The 7,180-nt window shown below is 37.9% G+C and overlaps 1 pseudogene; it reads left to right on the forward strand.

The window, feature by feature from the left end:
- The first annotated feature begins 2,001 nt into the window (after positions 1–2,001).
- LOC149175382 (subtilisin-like protease SBT1.5 pseudogene) lies at positions 2,002–4,395 on the forward strand (annotated as a pseudogene).
- The last annotated feature ends 2,785 nt before the right edge of the window (positions 4,396–7,180 follow it).

Consider the following 7,180-nt stretch of genomic DNA (forward strand, 5'->3'; position numbering starts at 1 on the left):
CTTCACTCGGATGTTCCTGCATCATTGAAGTCATTGGATAAGAAGGGACTGCTAAATCAACTTATAAGGCTAACTTGGTGGAGGAGGAAGGTTTTTTGGTGTAGGTTCTTAGTCTATCTCATTTGAATTACAAAATGAATAGCTCTTGACTGGGTTTCCCCTAGTTGTGCGCCTACATATGGGGTCCGTGATATTCATTTTTTGTTTATGGTAATTGCTGATGAACTATGATAAAAGAAGAACATAAGAAAAATAATAATAACTCAAAGAAATCACAACCAATTATCAACAAGAGAAAGTATTTGTAAATCTTAATATTAGATGATACTTTCGTTTAGTTTTCTAAGATTTGCTAAATAAAGGTATGTAAAAGAATTGAAATGGAACAAATTTTTTATTATGGTAAAAAAATAAATTAGTTTATTAATTTTGGCTCACCAAATATAATTTTTTATTATGATAAAAAAATAAATTTGTTTATTAAGTTTGTCCCACCAAATATAATTTAAGATGCAAATAATTTCACATAAAAAGAAAGAAATTAAATACATATAATGTAATTAAATTTTTAGGAAAATATAAAATAACAATAACATAAAAATAATAATAATATTGGGAATTAAATTTGAGAAATTCTATCCAAAATATTAATTTAAATAATTTAAAATAATTGAGATTAATTTAAAATATATAATTTAAAATTTATTTTACAAATTTTGTGTTATTAAATACATTTTACACTTTATCCTGGTGATGAAAAGAGTCAAAGATAATTGTTATCAATCTTACAAAATAATAAAATAAGGCATATTCAAAAGCATATTTATGAAAGTTTACCAATCAAATTGTTTTCTTACTTTCTAAATAAAGAGGTTTTATATATCAATTGGATGTGTAACTTGAGCTTCAAATTAATTTTAGTTTTTTTTATTCATATTTTTAATTAAAAGAATTGAAACAAAACGTGACTAATATATACATTTAAGAGGTAGGGCAAGCATTAGGGGATCCATAGAATTCCTATTTCCAAACTAGGAAGGGGAAGTATTGAGGGATAGGGCATATTGAATCTTTCCCATTGATCCATAACATCCGTATTTCCAAACTAGCCTCTTTGTTGGCCAATTTGCCTTCTTCTTGATTATTTTCTTGGAAAACATGAAGCAACTTATAAGGTTGCAATTTGGGAAGAAGTGCTTTGATTTTTGAAAGATATTTTTCTATTTTTAGAAGAGATCCAACCACCAATAAAAGGTCTCATGTTAGATCTAAGGTTTTTGTGATCCATAGTATGGAATAGATATCTTTCTCATCAATCACATAATTAGGATTTGGTCGATGTTTCGAACCAACTAATGTGATATCATGTTACTATCTGATTCAAATGCAAAATCACATAATTAAAACTTGGTCGATGTTTGGAACCAACTAATGTGATGTCATGTTACTATGTGATTCAAATGCAATTTTGATGGCCATACAAATAAAAGGTCTCATGTTAGATCTAAGACTTTTGTGATCCATAGTGTGAAATAGATATCTTTCAGATTAATCACATAACTAAAATTTGATCAATGTTTTGAACCACCTAATGTGATATCATGTTACTAAAAATAAAACACTATTAATAAACTCAAAATTTCATTTTCTACGCGTCCAATTTTGAATTCTATTACCTATAAGATTAGTCTTAGTCCGTGGACGCTGTTCTCAATGCGTTTTGGAAATCGGACTCGGTTGGAAAATGTGTTTGACCTATGGGCAAAGCTTAAACAAATGAGAAATTGTACGCACATCGATATTGAAGTGCAACCTAACATACTATTTAAGCAGAATACGGTTGGGTAGTGTATTGCAATTCAGTGTGTGAGGTTTTTGAGAAGGCAATGCTTGGTATTTTCTGTATAGATTTGCCTTCGATTTTGTTTGAGGGTTGTTATTCTGTAAACTAATTGGAATTGGAGTAGAGTGGTACTGGAGGCGGTGAAGCAGTATTCTACAATGGTTTCCCTGGCAATCTCATGGGTGTCGTTGTTATTAGTGTTTTGTCTGTGTCAAGAATTGGTGGTGGGATCTGCCAGCGATGGACGCCAGACATTCATTGTTCGAGTTGACGGCAACTCAAAACCGACCGCCTTTCATACGAGCGAGCAATGGTACAGATCGACCGTTGCAGCTGCTGTCAAGGCCGCCGTCGAAATGGAAGCGGGCGCTTCTAAGGATGAAAACCATGACGAAGCTGCATTGCTGCTTCATGTTTATAACACTGTGTTGCATGGATTCTCGGCAAGGCTAACAGAAGAGGAAGCCGCTCAAATGAAGAAAACACCGGGCGTTCTCGCCATGTTCCAGGATCGTGCACGCCAGCTGCAGACGACGCGGTCCCCTTACTTCCTCGGTCTCGACACGCCTAACGGAAGCGGCCTGTGGGAGTTGTCCGATTACGGCTCCGATGTGGTCATCGGTTTGCTAGACTCCGGCATATGGCCGGAACGGCGGAGCTTCAGCGATCAGGGCATGGGGCCCATTCCCAAGCACTGGAAAGGCGAGTGCGAAAGCGGGGTCAATTTCCCCAACACTCTCTGCAATCGGAAGCTGGTGGGGGCGCGGTTTTTCTCTAAGGGCTATGAAACCATCTTTGGTCCCATGAACGAAACTCTGGAGTCGCGTTCGCCGAGGGATTCGGATGGTCATGGCACGCACACCGCCTCCACGGCCGCGGGCGGATACGTTCCGGGAGGCAACATGATGGGTTACGCGCAGGGTATTGCCAAAGGTATTGCGCCCAAGGCACGTATTGCTGTGTACAAGGTTTGTTGGTCTAAAGGCTGCTTTGAGTCAGACATACTGTCTGCTCTGGACAAGGCGGTAGACGATGGAGTGAACGTTCTTTCTCTGTCGATCGGAGGATCCGGTTCTGCGCTTCCTTTTGATCTAGACACCATTGCCGCTGGCACCTTCGAGGTGGTGAAGCGTGGGGTGTTCGTTTCTGCGTCAGCGGGAAACGACGGCCCCAAAGCTTCGGCGGTGTCAAACGTGGCCCCTTGGCTCACCACAGTGGGGGCCGGCACTATGGATCGTGACTTCCCCGTCGATGTACGCCTTGGCAATGGGGCGGTCATTGGTGGCGCGTCGTTGTACAGTGGAAAAGGATTGAACCCGCAAAGTCCAGTGCCTATTGTCGATGCCGGGGATGCTTTTCAGGCGGGCAGCAACAAATCTGCGGCTACTCTGTGCAAGGAGGGGTCGTTGGATCCCAACGTTGTCAGAGGCAAGATCGTGTTGTGTGAGCGCGGGGATAATCCCAGGGTGGCCAAGGGGGCTGTGGTCCAGCAAGCCGGAGGTGTGGGAATGATACTTGCTAACACCCCATCTGATGGCCAAGGGCTCATTGCCGACGCCCATCTGCTCCCCGCCGCTGCAGTGGGCAGCGCTGGTGCGGATTCCATCCGCAGATACATACAGTCAACCAAAAACGCAACGGCCACCATAATTTTTCATGGTACCCAATTGGGTGTCAAGCCGGCTCCCGTTGTAGCTTCCTTTTCCAGCAGAGGGCCCAACATGGTAACAACTGAACTTCTCAAACCCGATGTTATAGCCCCCGGTGTGAACATTCTGGCTGCTTGGACCGACGCAGTGGGTCCTACCGGCCTCCCATTTGATAGCAGGCGAACAGAGTTCAACATAATATCTGGGACCTCCATGTCATGCCCTCACATAAGCGGGGTCGCGGCGTTGCTCAAAGGAGCGCATCCCGACTGGAGCCCCGCCGCCATCAGATCTGCTATCATGACCACTGCTTACACTTACGACAATATGAATAAACTCGACGTGCCGATGGCCGATGAAGCCACCGGAAACGCTTCCACACCATTTGATTTCGGCGCAGGTCACGTGGATCCCCAGAGAGCTATGGATCCGGGGCTCATTTACGATCTGGGCGTCGATGACTATGTGAATTTTCTATGCAGTCTTGCTTATTCTCCAGACTCCATCAAGGTTCTCACCCGTACAAATGTTACTTGTCCTGCTGAAGGAGCTCAGTCTGGGAATTTCAATTATCCATCATTTTCTACATTTTTGCGTCAGGGGTCGTCTAGTTCCAACGTGTCCACAAGTTTCGTCAGAACGGTCACCCTGGCTGGTCCAACCATTTCTACTTACACGCCCACCGTGACTGCTCCAACAGGGATAGAGTTGACAGTGGAGCCGAAAATGCTAAAGTTTTCCAAGAGGGGCGAGAAGTTGAGCTTCACGCTGACCGTCAATGCCAAGCCCCTGCAACTTACCCCGACGGTCAATTCTGAAACATTCTTTGCGTCGCTGGCTTGGAGCGATGGCAAGCACGTTGTCCGGAGCCCAATTGTAATAACCATACAGCAATCTCAGTAATTAGCACTTTGTATTTCATAACTTACGTTATGTAAGCTATCAAATAATGGTTAGTTACGTTATGTAAGCTATCAAAAATAGAATAATAGTTTTGTTGGCTTTTTTCAGTCACGGTTATGTAAGCTGAGGTGTTATGTTTTTCAGAATTATAGTTCGCAGTTAAGCTTTAAATTTAATTTATTTATATATTATAATGTAAATAATTTTATATACATATAAAATATTTATATTTGGACTCTTATACACTTAAATTGTATAGAGTATATAATTAAAATTTATAATTTTAAACCATGTTTAAACAAAATCAACTAGAATCATATCCCAAATGAATTTAAAATGTTGAATAATTAAACCATTGTAATTCTTGTAACCAAATAAATAATTATAAAACATTGGAAAGGGTGTACTTTGCTATTGATTGTCCTTAAATTTCCCATGAACAAATTATTTAATGTGTGGAGAAACCTTTTGTGAGATAGCAATTATAAAGCATTGGAAAGGAGTTCAACTACATTGTTTAATATTAATTGTCATTAGGTAAGAAGAAAATAGTCAATATGCTAGGAAACCTTCTCTCAGGTAAGAATTGTTCATGATTACACACATTAATTTATGCCGTAAGAATTGTTCATGATTACACACATTAATTTATGCGGTAAGAATTGATCATACAATCCTATTTTATGCATAATGAAGGAAAATCATGTTAACTAGGGTTTCAAGGTAAATCTTTATTTAATGTTAATTATATATGGTTGGGAATACATTTAAAGGGATTAATATTTATTAAAGTTGCTAACGAGGGTTTGAGTAGGTACTATGACCATTTTGGGTTCTTACAAATGAACTCCACATTGGATATGATTGTGCTTGTCACAATCATATGGGATATGGGATTCCTTGGAGTCATCCTCGAGATGCTCTTTCACCTACCAAACCAAATCTCCAATTCACATCAAATACCGAGTTGGCCTTCCACTTTAGCAATTAACCTTAGTGAGATGCAACCAAGATTGGGGGCACTCCATTCAAATTGCTTCCACATGGATGTGGTCACACAACCGTGGCTCAACCCTAGCTTGGCACTTCATTACTCCCTCACTCTAGATATGCATCTAGGTCATTAGATCTCTTGGGTTTTACTCAATATAGGCTTTCAGCTATGGGAGATAACTATACGGCTTGTATTATGTTCTGTATAATAACAAAGATTTGAATCTTATTATTTTTAGCGAGTGGTAATAGAGACATCCTTCATTTTTTGTTGCAATACAACCCAGTGTTGCCACCACTGAGGTCGCTCCTATGTATTTATCCTCATACAACTTGTGGTATTTTTAATGAAAAGATTGTTGTTATTGTTCAAGATCCATGTTGTGTGCTAAATATTATTTTCGTTTAATATTCACTCAAGGCAACACTACTGGTTGGAGAGGGCCCATCAACCTAGTCCATTTCCTCACTATGAAAGTGTGCCTTCGATGCAAAGTGTGGTGTGTTCTCACTATTTGTAAGTAGACTATGTTTCATTGCTTGAGTTATTTCCTTTTCGTGTGCACATATTATTTTGTTATGATGTCCAACATGTGGGTTTAATCTTTGATAATAGCTCAATGTTACAAAAAATGTGTTGATTAGCTAAGTAATGATGTGCTGAGATTATAGAACATAGATATAAGTTATGTTCCTTTTGTTTCATATATATAGTACATATATTTTGTTCATTCCAACCATGTTCAACATATTGATAGATTCATTGTGTAATTGTTGCAATCTATTTGTAATGCCTAGATATGATTGACAACATTTCCATCTGGGGCATAACATAGAGTAATGTGTTGATGAACAATCATGACTTATGACACCCTTAGGAATTACTGGCTGGCTAGCCCAACAACTTGGGTATAATGGCGAGTTTATAGCCTAAATAAAACTATAGTACAACTTCAAAGTAAATGAAAAGAAATATTTACACAGTGGGAGAAATATGTGTTATCCTTATAATCTTTTGGAATTTTACATTACATTTATTTTAATTTTTTCTTAATAATATATTACATTATCTTAAATATCTATTTAAATTTATTAATATCATATGACGTTATCATGTTAGTGAGTGAGCATGTTTTTTTTTTTACTTAAGTTAATTTGAAGTTCAATTTTACATTATATTTGTCTAAATTAACAAAACCTTTAAATTTAATTTATTTATATATTATATAGTACTTAATGTTATATACATATAAAATATTTATATATTAAAAATATCATTTGGGCAGAAAATATCATTTGAGGCAAAAATCTGCATAATCTTTTTAGAGAGGATTAAAGGAAAGAAAATACAAAAGAAGATAGATATAAAGAATCATATCTAAAGAATGATAAAGCGTTCAAATCTATTAATACATCATTTCTCATTCCAATTTAGGAATCCTAGATTAAAAGATGTAGCATGAACCACAATCCGTCAACATGTGGATTATGGTCATCCTTAAACTACCATTTAGTAGAACACTTAAGGATTCTGGTAGACTTTAATTTGTGGTAAGTAGAAGATATAAAATTCTACTAGCCATCTAATTTTTGGTCATCCCAAGACCACTAGATTTAGAGAGCACATTTACCCATTAGGAGTTATACTTCATCTCTCTACATAATCCTCACAAAAACGCCCTCGGATTAAGGGTATAAACATAGAAACCCAACCCTTAGGTATTTGGTAATTTGTAAATATTTTCTAGATATTTAAATTAGGAAAAATACAAATTGTTAGAATAGGAAGAGA

This window comes from Pinus tabuliformis, chromosome 4_1, assembly GCF_031772625.1.
Source record: "Pinus tabuliformis cultivar Carrire ecotype Pingquan chromosome 4_1, CPIR1, whole genome shotgun sequence".
NCBI lineage: Eukaryota > Viridiplantae > Streptophyta > Pinopsida > Pinales > Pinaceae > Pinus > Pinus tabuliformis.